At 42.2% G+C, this 13,076-nt stretch overlaps 2 protein-coding genes across 2 annotated transcripts in view; one reads left to right on the plus strand and one right to left on the minus strand.

Annotated features, from left to right (window-relative positions):
• The window catches only part of LOC135217220 (scm-like with four MBT domains protein 2), a gene marked incomplete at its 5' end in the record, with an annotated part of 91,321 nt that extends 78,528 nt beyond the window's left edge, over positions 1 to 12,793 (minus strand). Inside the window, 1 exon segment of the mRNA XM_064252950.1 lies at positions 12,685 to 12,793.
• LOC135217278 (small ribosomal subunit protein eS27) overlaps positions 1 to 13,076 on the plus strand; it is a 205,202-nt gene that overhangs the window by 87,694 nt on the left and 104,432 nt on the right. The window lies entirely within an intron of this gene.

Genomic DNA, 13,076 nt, shown 5'->3' on the forward strand with positions numbered 1-13,076 from the left:
TTAAAGTCTTCCATTCTTCTGCATTTAATCCCTCGCATTCATGACAAGTATTAGTAGCAAGAACACTGAAACCCCCTACATTTACGACATACAGTGTGAGGATCAACCGAAGCTTTCGGTATCCTCACCCTGCAGCCTACATTCACACACATTCTCACACTCACATTTGAATCAGACACACTGAGAAAAATTCCAAAAAGTAAGTCCAAAATCAGTCCACAGTAGCGAATGCCAAAAACACGATCCAGATACGTCACCAAAAAGCCGATAAACGATGATCAAAGGATGAAATAAGAATCTAAGTCAGGAGGTAATAGCAACAATGTTGATACCACCGGCGACATAGAAAATATGATAGAAAACGGGAATGGTTTCTAGTCCTGCCGCCCAGGGCAGGCCGGTAGATCACCTGACCTACTGTAGCGAGTGGCGCGAAATTTGAATTTCTGTCGGGGACGACGGAGTCTTAGCTATGTATATATCTGACAGGTAAGTTGATTGTATGAAAATATTCCTTCTTGGAAAATTCCAAGAGCCTGGAAGGCGATTCGAATCTGGAATCTTCCGCCTTCTGGAAGGTTCCGCTTGTGCAGAAGGATCCGTGTGCGGAAGGTTCCGATCTCTTGTACACTTGTTCTTGCTTAGAATTTGACAATACTTCCATTTTCGTCCATAGCCCTCCCTTTCTTCTGAATGAGAAGGACTTCCATTCCGATGAAGATCCTGGTTCATAGTGCTTCAGGCGCTTTGCGCCTCTATTCAGGCTCTTCAGGTGCTTTGCGCCTCGTTTGCAGGCGCTTTGCGCCTTGTCGCATTGAGCCTCGTTACGGAGCTTCATGCCTGAGGAGCTAGAAGCTTAAAAGTTATATATATATGTGTAATCACTAAACGAGATCCATATAATTCATTCGATCAACAAATATTCTTTAATATCTAATTCGTTATTCTCAGAATAGATATATTTTCATATACACGTACCGATGAGGAATTTATTGAAATAACTATTTCAAACCCCCATGGGATAGAGCCCCCCCCGTCCAGCTGTACGGGGGACGAACCCGGATAGGGCAATGCCTCTACCGCAACTATTATCGAATGATGTCTTTTTCCTCTCCGTCTCTTCTGAGGTTCCGATAGCCAGACGAGATTATCTTGCATCTTCATTTAATCTACGCCGTTGAATGTTTCTTCTCCTTATTCGTCAAGACGATAATAATAAGGGGAACACATTGAATTAGGATGCCTTTCCAATGGCTATCCCTGGCAGTCTGGGACGTCCTACAGAACCTGCCGAGGGGACGCCTGATCGGTGGGGATTCTCCATAACCTCCGTACGGCTTTCGACATTCCTTCTTCCTACCGGGCCAGGGAGCTTGGAAGAGGTCTAGGCCTGGGAGCGAGACAGAGCCGATCAGACGCACCCTCTATTGCAATGGGGAACACTATAATCACTTCTTACCTTATAATAGCTCGTATCTTGAGCTACATTCCTTTATCTTCAAATTGCAAATGAATTTGTAGTTTCTGTGAAGTAAGAAGGTGATGAGGAAACAACACTACTAGTACTGTTAATATTCTAACTGCTCGTCAGAACGAGAGCTATTAAAGCTTCTAAAGAAAGCCATTTCTAGTCCTATGTTTTTTGGATTTCTTCAATAAGGAGGTTACCTTATTTTCCTCAATCAAATTCTAACATTTATTACACTTTATCAATGAATAAATATTTATATTTCCCTTTCTTGCAAACTATGTAATTGTCTACCGAAAACTTCGGTAGTTACACATCCTCTATTCTTCGAAAACTTCGAAGTTAATTCATTAAAAGTTATTAAAAAGTTATTAAAAGCGTATGCTGAACCACCGGGTCCAGGACTTCCCTGTAGTCGGCCCAGAAGATTGATGGCGATGAAACACGAAAATCAAATCAGGAGGGAAAGTAAACATATGTTTACATTCCCAGCGACAGAAAGAATCTGATTAGAAAACGGGAATGGTTCCTAGTCCTGCCACCCAGCGGCAGGCCGGTAGATCACCTGACCTACCTGTAGCGTGTGCCGCGAAATTCGAATTTCTGTCGGGGACGACGGAGTCGATAGCTATGTATATATCTGACAGGTAAGTTGAATGTATGAAATGTAGAAATTAATTTACCTAATCATTTGCTATGGTCTGCATGGTAGTTCTACAAATTTTTGATATCAGATTCAACAAACTTACTGGTAAATCTTGGCATAGAATGGGGAGAGAGAGAGAGAGAGAGAGAGAGAGAGAGAGAGAGAGAGAGAGAGAGAGAGAGACAATAAACTTACTGTAAATCTTGGCATAGAATAGGAGAGAGAGAGAGAGAGAGAGAGAGAGAGAGAGAGAGAGAGAGAGAGAGAGAGAGAGAGAGAGAGAGTTTATGTCTTTACATCTCTCATGGAATACCAGTCCATTTCTGGTCGCACCCATTCTAGTCCATGAAACTGACAACAACAAAATTCGTATAATTGCTCCAGACTTAATTGTCTTGGAAGTATCCATGAATCTAATAAGATCGCTCAAGTCCTTCTTGTGCCCCACATCGTTACCTCTTTTGTTTGAACACAGTTTAACATAGCTCTGTACCCTTTAATAGTACTGAAAGCTAACTTCCTAGAGGATCTCAAGAATAGCAGAAAATCCGCTATCTGTGCAATAGTGGTTTGAGAAGAAGAGATGTTATGTCTTCTACACCAGTTTCTAAAAACTGACCACTTCGAATTGTAGAGCTTGGTAGTAGAAGATCTGAGACATCTAGCAATGGCTTCTGCAGCTTGTCTTGAAAAGCCTTTCGCTCTAACCCAGTCGCCTGACAGTCAAAATCCTGTCAAAGACAGAGTGAACAATCCCTGATGGAACCTGTACAGGTGAGGCTGTTTGAGTAGCGACCTCTTCTGAGGGAGTAGTCTGGGAAAGTCTATAATTAAACAGAGGAGGTCCGAAAACCACTACTTCCTCGCCCAGAATGGAGCTACAAGAGTCATGATACATTTTGATGACTTCATAAACTTATTCATCACCTCTCGAATCATTGGGAACTGTGGGAACGTGTATAGGTTCAGCCGTCCAATCTTGCAGCATAGCATCTGTGCGCCCATAAGCACCTGGAGCTCTAGTGTCCACTCTCCTAAAAGCACTTGGTTTTGTCTGCTGAGTTTTTCTCTGCCAAGACGTTCATTCTGCCCTGAACAAAGCGAGTAAGAATCGTTACACTTCGCTGTTCCACCCACATCAGGAGTTCTTTCGCTGTCTGATAAAGAGGTTAGGAGCGCATGCCTCCTTGTTTGCGAAAGTACGACAGTGCTGTCGTGTTATCCGCAAATACCACCATTATCTTTCCCGAAACCTGTCGAGCAAAGTGTTGCAGACCAAGGAAGATTCCCAACAGTTTCTTCACGTTGATGTGTAGGGTTCTTTGTTCCACCGACCAAATACTCGATGTCTTTTGCGAGTCCTGGAGCTCTAGTGTCCACTCTGCTAAAAGCACTTGGTTTTGTCTGCTGAGTTTGTCTGCCAAGACATTCATTCTGCCCTGAACAAAGCGAGTTAGAATCGTTACTCTTCGCTGTTCCACCCACATCAGGAGTTCTTTCACTGTCTGATAAAGAGAGAAGGAGTGCGTGCCTCCATGTCTGCGAATGTATGACAGTGCTGTCGTGTTGTACGCAAATACCACCATTATCTTTTCCGAAACCTGTCGAGCAAAGTGTTGCAGACCGAGGATGATCGCCAACAGTTCCTTCACTTTGATGTGTAGGGTTCTTTGTTCCGCCGACCAATACCCCACCCGATCGTTTGCGACTCCAGGATGGCTCCCCATCCTAGTTCCCATGCATCGGATTACAATTTCAGGTCTGGGTCTTCTGTCATAGTCATTTTCCTTCCAGTATCCTGTCCTCGGACCATCATCATCCGAGATCCAACTTTATCTCATCGGAGAGAGGGAAAATGAACGAGTCTTCCTGCGTCTTTCTGGACCAGAGGACCTTCAAATAAAATTGCAGAGGGCACATGTGTAGCCTGCCTAGCTTGACAAATGGTTCCACTGAAGAAAGAATTCCTAGAAGGCTCATCCACTGAAGGGCTGAGCAGGACCTCCGATTCAAGAATTCTTGTACCGTGTCTAGGCAAGTGGAATCTTGGGTGGTAGAAAAGCCAGAAAAGTTTGAGTCCAGAATCATGTCAAAATATTGAATTCTCCGAGACAGAACCAGCTGGGATTTTTGGGCATTTATTATTATTACCAGGTCCTGAGTCAGAGCAAAAAGTTTTCTCAAGTCCCCCATGCACTGTTCCTTTGAGGGAGAGCATAGAAGCCAGTTGGCTAGGTAAAAAGAGGCGTTTATCCCCATCAAGTGTAGCCACTTCGCTAAACAGGCCAAGACCCTTGTGAAAACTTGGGGCGCAGTCGTCAGACTGAAACATAGGGCTCTGAATTTATATACATACCTTGTCTTCGAATAAAAAGTGAAGTTTCCTTGACTGGGTGTATGGGGATATGGAAGTATGCATCTTCCACATCCAGAGTCATCATCCAATCCTCTGAATGAAGAGAAGCTAGGATAGAAGCACTTGTCTCCACACGAAACTTTGTTTTTACAATACACTGATTCAGAGCGCTGATGTCTAGGACAGGATTCCAGCCCCCCAATGATATGGGGACTACAAAGAGTTGGTTGTAGAAACCCTCTGAGCTGTGATCTACTACTAATTCTACTGCTCTTTTGTGGATAAGAGACTGAACCTCTTGAGAGAGGGCTAATCGCCTCTCGGATCCTGCCGAGTATGCTGTTGTGTTAACGCTATCTGAAAACTGGACAACTCCAGCTTTTGTAGGAGAGAGATGAAATAGCCCTCCCTAAACACCTGAACCACACAAGGATCTACACCTCTATTGCTCCATTCCCTCCAGAAATAATGGAGCCTTGCTCTTACGGGAACACGGGAGACGCATGACTCATTGCTTGTTGGTAGTTTTGATATTTGTCTTCCTAACTGATCTGTAGCCTGGCTGCAAGTTTGATCTAGGCCTAGATCGATGACCAGTTCTGCCTCCACGAAAGGGGCGAGGCTGAAGAGGAGAGACCGACTTGTACGCCGAGGATACTGGCTTCTTCTGTTTCTTTGCTGACTGAGTCAATAAATCTGTTGAGGACTTACTCTGAAGATCTGTCAGAATGTCTCTTACTGTTGACTGCAGAAAAAGATATGTCTTGTCCAAAGGAGAGAACAACAGTGTGGACTTCTACGTGGACATAACTCCCTTAGAGGTAAACGAGCACCACAGCTCCCTCTCCTTCAGAAGGCCCATGGCGAAAAGAGACAAGGGGCAGGCCTATAAGTCTGAATTAGGCCAAATTTAAGGAAACATCCACTGCTCAAGCCTGAGGGACATCAAAGTAGTAGTAATCATTTGGATGTCCCTGTTCATCTACAAGCTAGTAAGTCTAAATGAGTGCTCCTTAAATCCCACACCCAAGTCCCGAACTTATGGACGTAAAGGTCCTTCTAGGCAGTTTGTTCTTCCTGAATCCCCAATAGCCCAAAACACTGTCCTTCCACAGAATGAATGATCAACCCAATATGTTGTTTCATTTCACTCAAAGCAGCAAACTTCCCACAAAGACTTTGTTTCTGACCAGGAATAAACCTGCTAAGCATCCTGATGTCTTTCCACTGCCCTGACATCTAAAAAGTTTTACCAGGTGTAATGCTGACCATTCTAAGTTGCATGAAAGTGTAATGACACTAGTTAAACTCTGTTTGTGTTGCATGACAGAGGGAAAAGACCAAAACCTAGACTTAGGTTTAAAAACAAAATGGACAATTCTTGGTTACAGAGTCCCTCCTACAGTCCTGGAGCCAAAGATGGTTCTGGATTACTTACAAATTTAATGAACGTTATTTGTAAGTTGTAATTCTTACTCTGAAACTGTACATTAATTGAGCATGATTATCCGAAAAAACGCCCTAACCATATAGGAAGTTTCCTTCAGGCCTAAAATTCTTCAAGCAGCACATGCCTATTCATCTTTGACCAACAAGCATGCATAATAAGTATCATCCCCACATCACTAGAGAAGAATGGGGATATAGAAAATTATAAATATAATACATAGAAATTTGGGCAGAAGAAGCACAGGTCCTTGGCCTTTGGAATAATGTTGCAGAGTTGGCCAACTTGAATCACTGATTCAGTAGAAGTGTCTTGCTCCTAAAGTGACAGAGTTGGCCAACTTGAATCACTGATTCAGTAGAAGTGTCTTGCTCCTAAAGTGACAGAGTTGGCCAACTTGAATCACTGATTCAGTAGAAGTGTCTTGCTCCTAAAGTCTACATCATCCACCAATGGGCAACAAGTCCCTGACAATACTAATAGAGGGCTGCACAATAACCCAAACAAAGTACACAGAACAGCAATACCTTCTTGTAAAAACATCTTGAAGGAACTTGCATGAGTGTGGATGTATTGGTAAGTAGAATACATTCTGCATGTATACCACAAGTCTGACTGTTCTTTGGAAAGGCACTAAAACCATGGTAGAAAACCAAAAAATATGTGGGCAGACACTTTCTGTTATTCAGTCTCTAAACGTCCAAGAATATCTCCAATTACCTATGGAGCTCGTCCTAAAGAATTACCCTTGGACTATCATTCCCTCTATATACAATCTCCTACTAAAAAGAGACTTATGAGAGTTTTCTGCTGAAGACAAAGGAAGCTATAAGAGGGGAGATCAAACCAGTGGAGGACAACCAAAAAGAATCACAACTGCCCTTCACTGTCTCCACCATGTAAGGTACTGGTCCCAAGTCTCTCCATGCATGTTAGGAGGTTGCAACTGTCCATATCCCAGAACCTTAGTCTGCACTTATCTCCGGAAGGTATAAAACAAGACTACCAATACTGAGTATAAGCTGGCTTCACAAACTCACTGGGTTGGCATCTCCACCTCTCTAAGCAGTCACAGAGACGAGACAACGTAGCTAAGTAAAAGGTAACAACTCAACAAGCTAGACTGAAACTCCATCAGTATGTCTGTCAGTCTCGAGTTCATTTCCCCACAGGAAAGAGAAAGAAAGCGAACCTCCTACTAAAGACGGTTAAAGGACCAATAAGCATTTGTACAGCAAGAGGTGGTCTTCGGCTCTCCGTGACTTTAAAAAGACACAAGACGACAAGCTAAGACAGACCTAAAGGGAGGTTTGTGCGCCCGAGGACAAGAAAAATTACGAAATGCTCTCTAATAGGAGAAAGCATTGGTTCTCTTCCCCAATATTTAGAGGGCACTGAAATACGCTAAGACAAGCAAGATATATTCTCTATGCAGCCTCTTTCCTCAACCAAATGAGGATACAGCAAAGCGCAATGTTGCAACAAATGCCGACCAGCCTGAACAAGTTCCTCCAATTCCATTTCAAACTCTTCTTCTGCCAGAGGGTGACAGGAGGTAAACAAGAGCTTAAAGGATTGCTCTTTTTCCGCAACCCTTGGCGACAGAAAGCGACACTTCTTGATAAGAGGTGACAGCAGCTGAGTTATGTACCATATTCACCACGACTTGATGAAAGTAAGACAGTTTAAGTGACTCAGGACTCGGCAAAGTCCACACGAGTCAACTACGTCCACACAAGTCGACTGAGGGAAAGGAAAAGAAGCGCCAGAACATGGGAAAGGTTGGGAGGCGGTGGGAGAGGAGCTATGACTCTCCCACCTCCTCTGAAAGCGAACGTACTAGTACGTATATGAAACTTCATTAGAAAGTTCTGAAGCTAGAATAATATCTAACTTGGAGAGAACTACAGACATTGTAGAATTGAAAGAGAAACATTAATCAAGGCAGTAGTATGAGATTTGCCAATAGCTGAAGAGAAAGCAGGCAAAGAATAAACACACGCATTACGAAGAACGAGGAATATGTTAGCAAACAAGAATTTAGAATAACCAAAACATGAGAGCGATAAACAGTCGAGTGAGTTGACATATCTAAATGTGTAAAACTAGCTACAGATACAATATCATCTCAATAAAATTGTCTATACCTATATTATATATCATTAATCCTATGCATGCTAACACCTCAAACTTGGTGGGTTGACAATGCAGAATGCACCTATGGACGGGGATTAACGCTTACCGAAACGGTCCTTATGCAAACGCTTTAACAGAATAGTCCTTAGGCGAACGCTTTAAACAAGATTCAAACCATGAAAAGGGTGAAGTAGATATTGGAGGGCACAGAACTCCATCGTCCCAAGAAACGACCCGGTTCCCTGGCAGCGGACATTACCAACTGTCACAGGGCAGTCCTATGCTCGGGCTAAATACAGACAAGGGCACCAACACCTTACTTCTAACAGGGAACACAAAAAAGAGCACACACACTATGGAGGGATTCGGAATGTTCCCGTCGCGAACCCAGTTCAACTTGTATTAGAACTAAAAATAGGTTTAATGTTATGTTCTAACTTCTCATTACGCTTTTCCTGAACCGAATGGGGAGCAGAAGGCGGAGCTACAAAGGAAGTCAATACTACTGCTACCAAAATGCCTAGTCTGAGCAGGGACAGCTGGGGATGAAGAGACCACAATAAGTAGGATAGAACTGACAGGTTTAAGTCCTAACCTAAGTAATTACTTTCACAATCAATTAGTTCCCCATCTTTCCTATAGCTGACATATTCAGGCATACATTTCTCAGAACAATTCCCTACATTCTTCACATCTAGTAGTTCCAAGATGACACTCTGTACCCTTGCAAGTACAAACGAAATGTTGATCAACTTCTAATTTCAACATCATGGTTACACCATAGCCTGATATTACTGGTGTTGCTTCCGGTGGAAGACATCCTAGGAAAATGTGATTATACAATACCATAAACAGGTGTAAAGCAGCCAAACTTCATAGAATACCAACAATTGTACCTAACCGCAAATGGATAATTCTGATAAAGAGGTAAATTATTCGAAACACACCTGGTGAAGAACAAGTAAACTAGACAGTCATCCGGGCAGCTATTTGATTTTTTGTTTGAATGCCGACTCGCCTAATCGGCGGGGAGATATAGCTAACTTTAACAGTAGGAGATTCATCTCAAATAATTGCAGGTTTCTCATGTGCAACCGACCCAGAGTTATGAATTGTTTGATGGATGAGCAATTCCCGAGGCCTCATCCAACCCTTTGCCAAGCAAGACTGAAGGGAGAGAAACTTCCTTATTATCTGAAGACAGGAGTTGATCCTTTTGGGGAGGGGAAAGCCGAAAAGCTAGAGAGTTGATCCTTATCCCCAAGTATACTATCTATTGAGAAGGGACTAATTGGGACTTCTATAAATTTATTAGAAGACGCAGTTCTAGGGGTAATGTCAGGGTTTCCTGCAGGTCCTCCATACATTTCAACATTGTCTGAGATCGAACAAGCCAGACATCAAGGTAGTGTGAGATCTTCACCCTTATTAAATGTAGCCACTTTACCACAGGGCCTAAGACACACATGAACACCAGGGGAGCTGTGGAAAAGCTGAAGCAAAGAGCCCTGAACTGGAAAATTCTGTTCTGGAAAATGAACCTCAGGAACGTTCTCGATTCTGGGTGAATAGGTATGTAGAGTCAAACCTCGGTTTTCATATGCCTCTCTTTTCATATCTTTCGGTTTTCATATACTTCTTCTATGAAATTTTGTCTCGGTTTTCATACACTCGGAAACACTCCATCCGGGGCCCAGCATGTGACCGGGCCCCGTATTGAGCGCCCAAACAAAGCATCCCATCTTCTTTTGTGACCCATGCTGCTTTTGTGCTTTTTTTATTCAAGTGCAATTGCTAAATAAGCAATCATGGGGCCAAAGAAAGTTCCAAGTGCTAGCCCTTCTGCAAAAAAAGGTGAGAAACATTATAGAATTTAAGATAGAATTCATAGCAAAGTGTTAGAAGAAGTTGCATGCCTACCTCAGTGAGAAAATGCCTGCAAACATCATTGCTCTTTAGTAAAATAAATGGGCTACGGGTACCACAGGGTTCATGACTGCGGCCAAAGAAGTCAGTGAAAGAGAGGAAGATAAGAGCAATTATGTGGAACATAGGTACTCTAACAGGTAAACAGAGGGAGATGGTAGATGTGATGGAGAGGAGGAGGATAGATTTCTTGTGTATGCAGGAGACTTGGTGGAAGGGAGTGGAACCAGAGAGATAGGAAATGGGTATATGCTGTATTACAGTGGGTCACGAGAGGGAAGAAATGGAAGTTGGAATTATAGTAAGTAACAACTGGAAGGAAAAAGTAGTAGAAGTAAAGAGAGTAAATGATAGGCTTTTAAAGATTCCAATAATAATAGGGGACAAGGTAGTGAATATAATATCAGCATACGCTCCTCAGATGGGTTGCCAAGAGCAAGAGAAAGAATTATTGAGACAAGAGTTTGAGGCTGCCATTAGAACAGTGAAAGAAGAGGAGAAACTAATAATAGGAGCTGATATGAATTGGCAGGGTGGGAAAGAAAGAAGATATGGGTATGAGGAGGTACAGGGGGGAGGCCATGGGTTTAGAATTAGAAATGAGGATGGGGATTACTTATTGGAGATGGCTCAGAGTTTTTGAAAAAAAACCTGTATGAACTATGGTTCAGAAGTTAGATAAGTAATTGATAAGTTATTGATAACTTATGAAAGTGGAGGAGTGCAGAGCCGAATAGATCACATCCTGGTTAGAGGAGCCGACAAAAGCAATGTGACAACCTGCAAAGTGATCTTGGGAGAAGCGTGTGTTAAACAGCATAGGTTGGTGGTGATGGACTTTAAAATGAGAGGTAGGAAACCCAAGAAGAGAAAGAGATCTAGAATTAAGATTTGGAACCTTAAAGGAAGAAAAGGGGAACATAGAATTTGGACAGGGTAATAGAGTGGAAAATATCTAGGCAGACATGAAAGAAATATGTTGTGGGAGAAGCAGAGGAACTAGTGGAAATGGTGGGAAGAAGAACCAGTGGATATGGAGTGTTGAGAGGGAGAAAAAGTGGTGGTGGAATTGAGAGGTGATAGAATCAATTAAAAGAAAATCAACAGCATTTAAGGACTAGAAAGTAAGGCATGCACAGGGTGCAAAAGAAAGTATAGAGACGAGGAAATAGAGGCAAGCAGTTGAATGAAGACTAGGAACAAGAGAAGGAGAAGAGGATATCTATAAGATTTCAAACTTGAGTAAAAGGAAGGCTGACAAAATGTGGGCGTATTGGGTGTCAATCAAGGATAGTGATGGAAATATATTGTATAGGGAGGAAGACATTAAGAAGAGATGGCGAGAGTATTTGAACAACTGCTATATACTGGAAATGAGAGAGAGATGGGGGAAGCACAGAGGGTGGAAGGAACCAGCGAGGGAAATACAGGATACAGAAATGTAAGAGAGCATTAAGGAAAATGAAGTATGGTAAATCACCAGGTCCATCGGAGTTCCAAATTGAAATGCTCAAATTACTAGGTATAGAGGGGGAGAATGGATGCTGGATTTATTAAAACTATATGTGAAGAGGAAGAAATGCCAAGGGATTGGGAGGAGAGTCTACTGGCAAATATATGGCAAGCAGAAGGGAGATGTTGATTGTGGTAACTACAGGGGTATTAAACTAACAGAGCATGGATTGAAAGCTTTAGAGAGAGTACTGATGACAGATTAAGAGAGATTATAAAGATCGGGAAACAGTAGTATGGATTCATGAGAGGAAGAGGGATGGTGGAATGCTATCTTCATAGTAAGACAGCTACAGGAGAAGAGGTTAGAGGAAACAAATAGGAGCTCTTTTGTGCATTCATAGACCTAGAGAAAGCATATGATGGAATCCCATGAGAAGTGATTTTGGTTTGGTGTTTAAGGAAAAGGAAAGCCCCAGAAAGGTGGTTAGGTCTGGTTGAGATGATATATCAAAGAACGCGTACAAACGTGGATAACAGCAGTAGGGGAAAACAGAACACTTTGAAGTTAGTGTTGGATTACACCAGGGTTCAGCATTAAGCCCATTTTTGTTTTGTGCTGGTCACGAATGTACTGAGTGAAGCAATCAGGGCATTTTAAAGAGATGTCAGAAACAAATGTCTCTGGACAATTTTCTTATTCAGCAGGGTTCCAGTGACTCTGAGGCTGGTCCTAGTGCCAGTAAAAAAAACAAAGTGGGGATAAGTAACATCAGACAGTACCACTAAAAGACGTAGAGAAGTAACCCCAGAAGCGTTCGTGACACCCGAAGTCCTTCTGGAGGGGATTCCCCTTCCAAACAGTAACCTCTCCTCCTCCCTCCCTATCCTCTCAGTGTTCCATACACTAACAAGAATCTTCCATAAAGGTAAGACTAATGTTAAATGGTCATTGTTCATTTCATTATTCATTTACATATATCTATTTCTTATCTTTCTGTGCTAAAACTGTGTTTATTTCCCTGTAAAATGTATTTGTTGTTAATATCTTGGGGGTCAGGAATGCACTAATTCTATTTACATTATTCCTTATAGGAATTATTGTTTCGGTTTTCGTATGTTTCAGTTTTCATGGAAGGGTCCTGAACGGATTTATGTAAGAAAAACCAAGGTTCCACTGTATTACTGTAACAAAAATATCATCATCATCACAAAAACTGTTTCCTTTTCAGCAAAACAAAAAATAAACTCACCACTTGGAGGCTTCTCTGAGATTTCTGCTGTCTTATTTGCTAAAGAGTCCTTCTACCTCATCAACTTCTACAGGTAGGACTGCCTGGGACTGTTCATTATTATCCATGTCTGGTGCAAAATTAACTCTTCAATTAGACTGAAGGTTCTTTATCATTTGTGGTGTTCTAGGTTAGGTTAGGGATCAATTCAGGATTAGTTGGGTTAAAGATGGCAAAAGCTGGGTCTCTAATTTACTCTATGGGATGCAGCATTTTAGGTCAGACAGATAAGGGGTTCCAAGAGGGGGCAAAGCATGTCTCAGTTGAGAAAAAATAGGTATTACAGTGCATCCTTGTACTATAATCCTTTGACATCCTTGTTCCTTATGATATGGAGTTTTCATATTAAAACT

This window comes from Macrobrachium nipponense, chromosome 7 (assembly GCF_015104395.2).
Source record: "Macrobrachium nipponense isolate FS-2020 chromosome 7, ASM1510439v2, whole genome shotgun sequence".
In the NCBI taxonomy this organism is placed as follows: Eukaryota; Metazoa; Arthropoda; class Malacostraca; order Decapoda; family Palaemonidae; genus Macrobrachium; species Macrobrachium nipponense.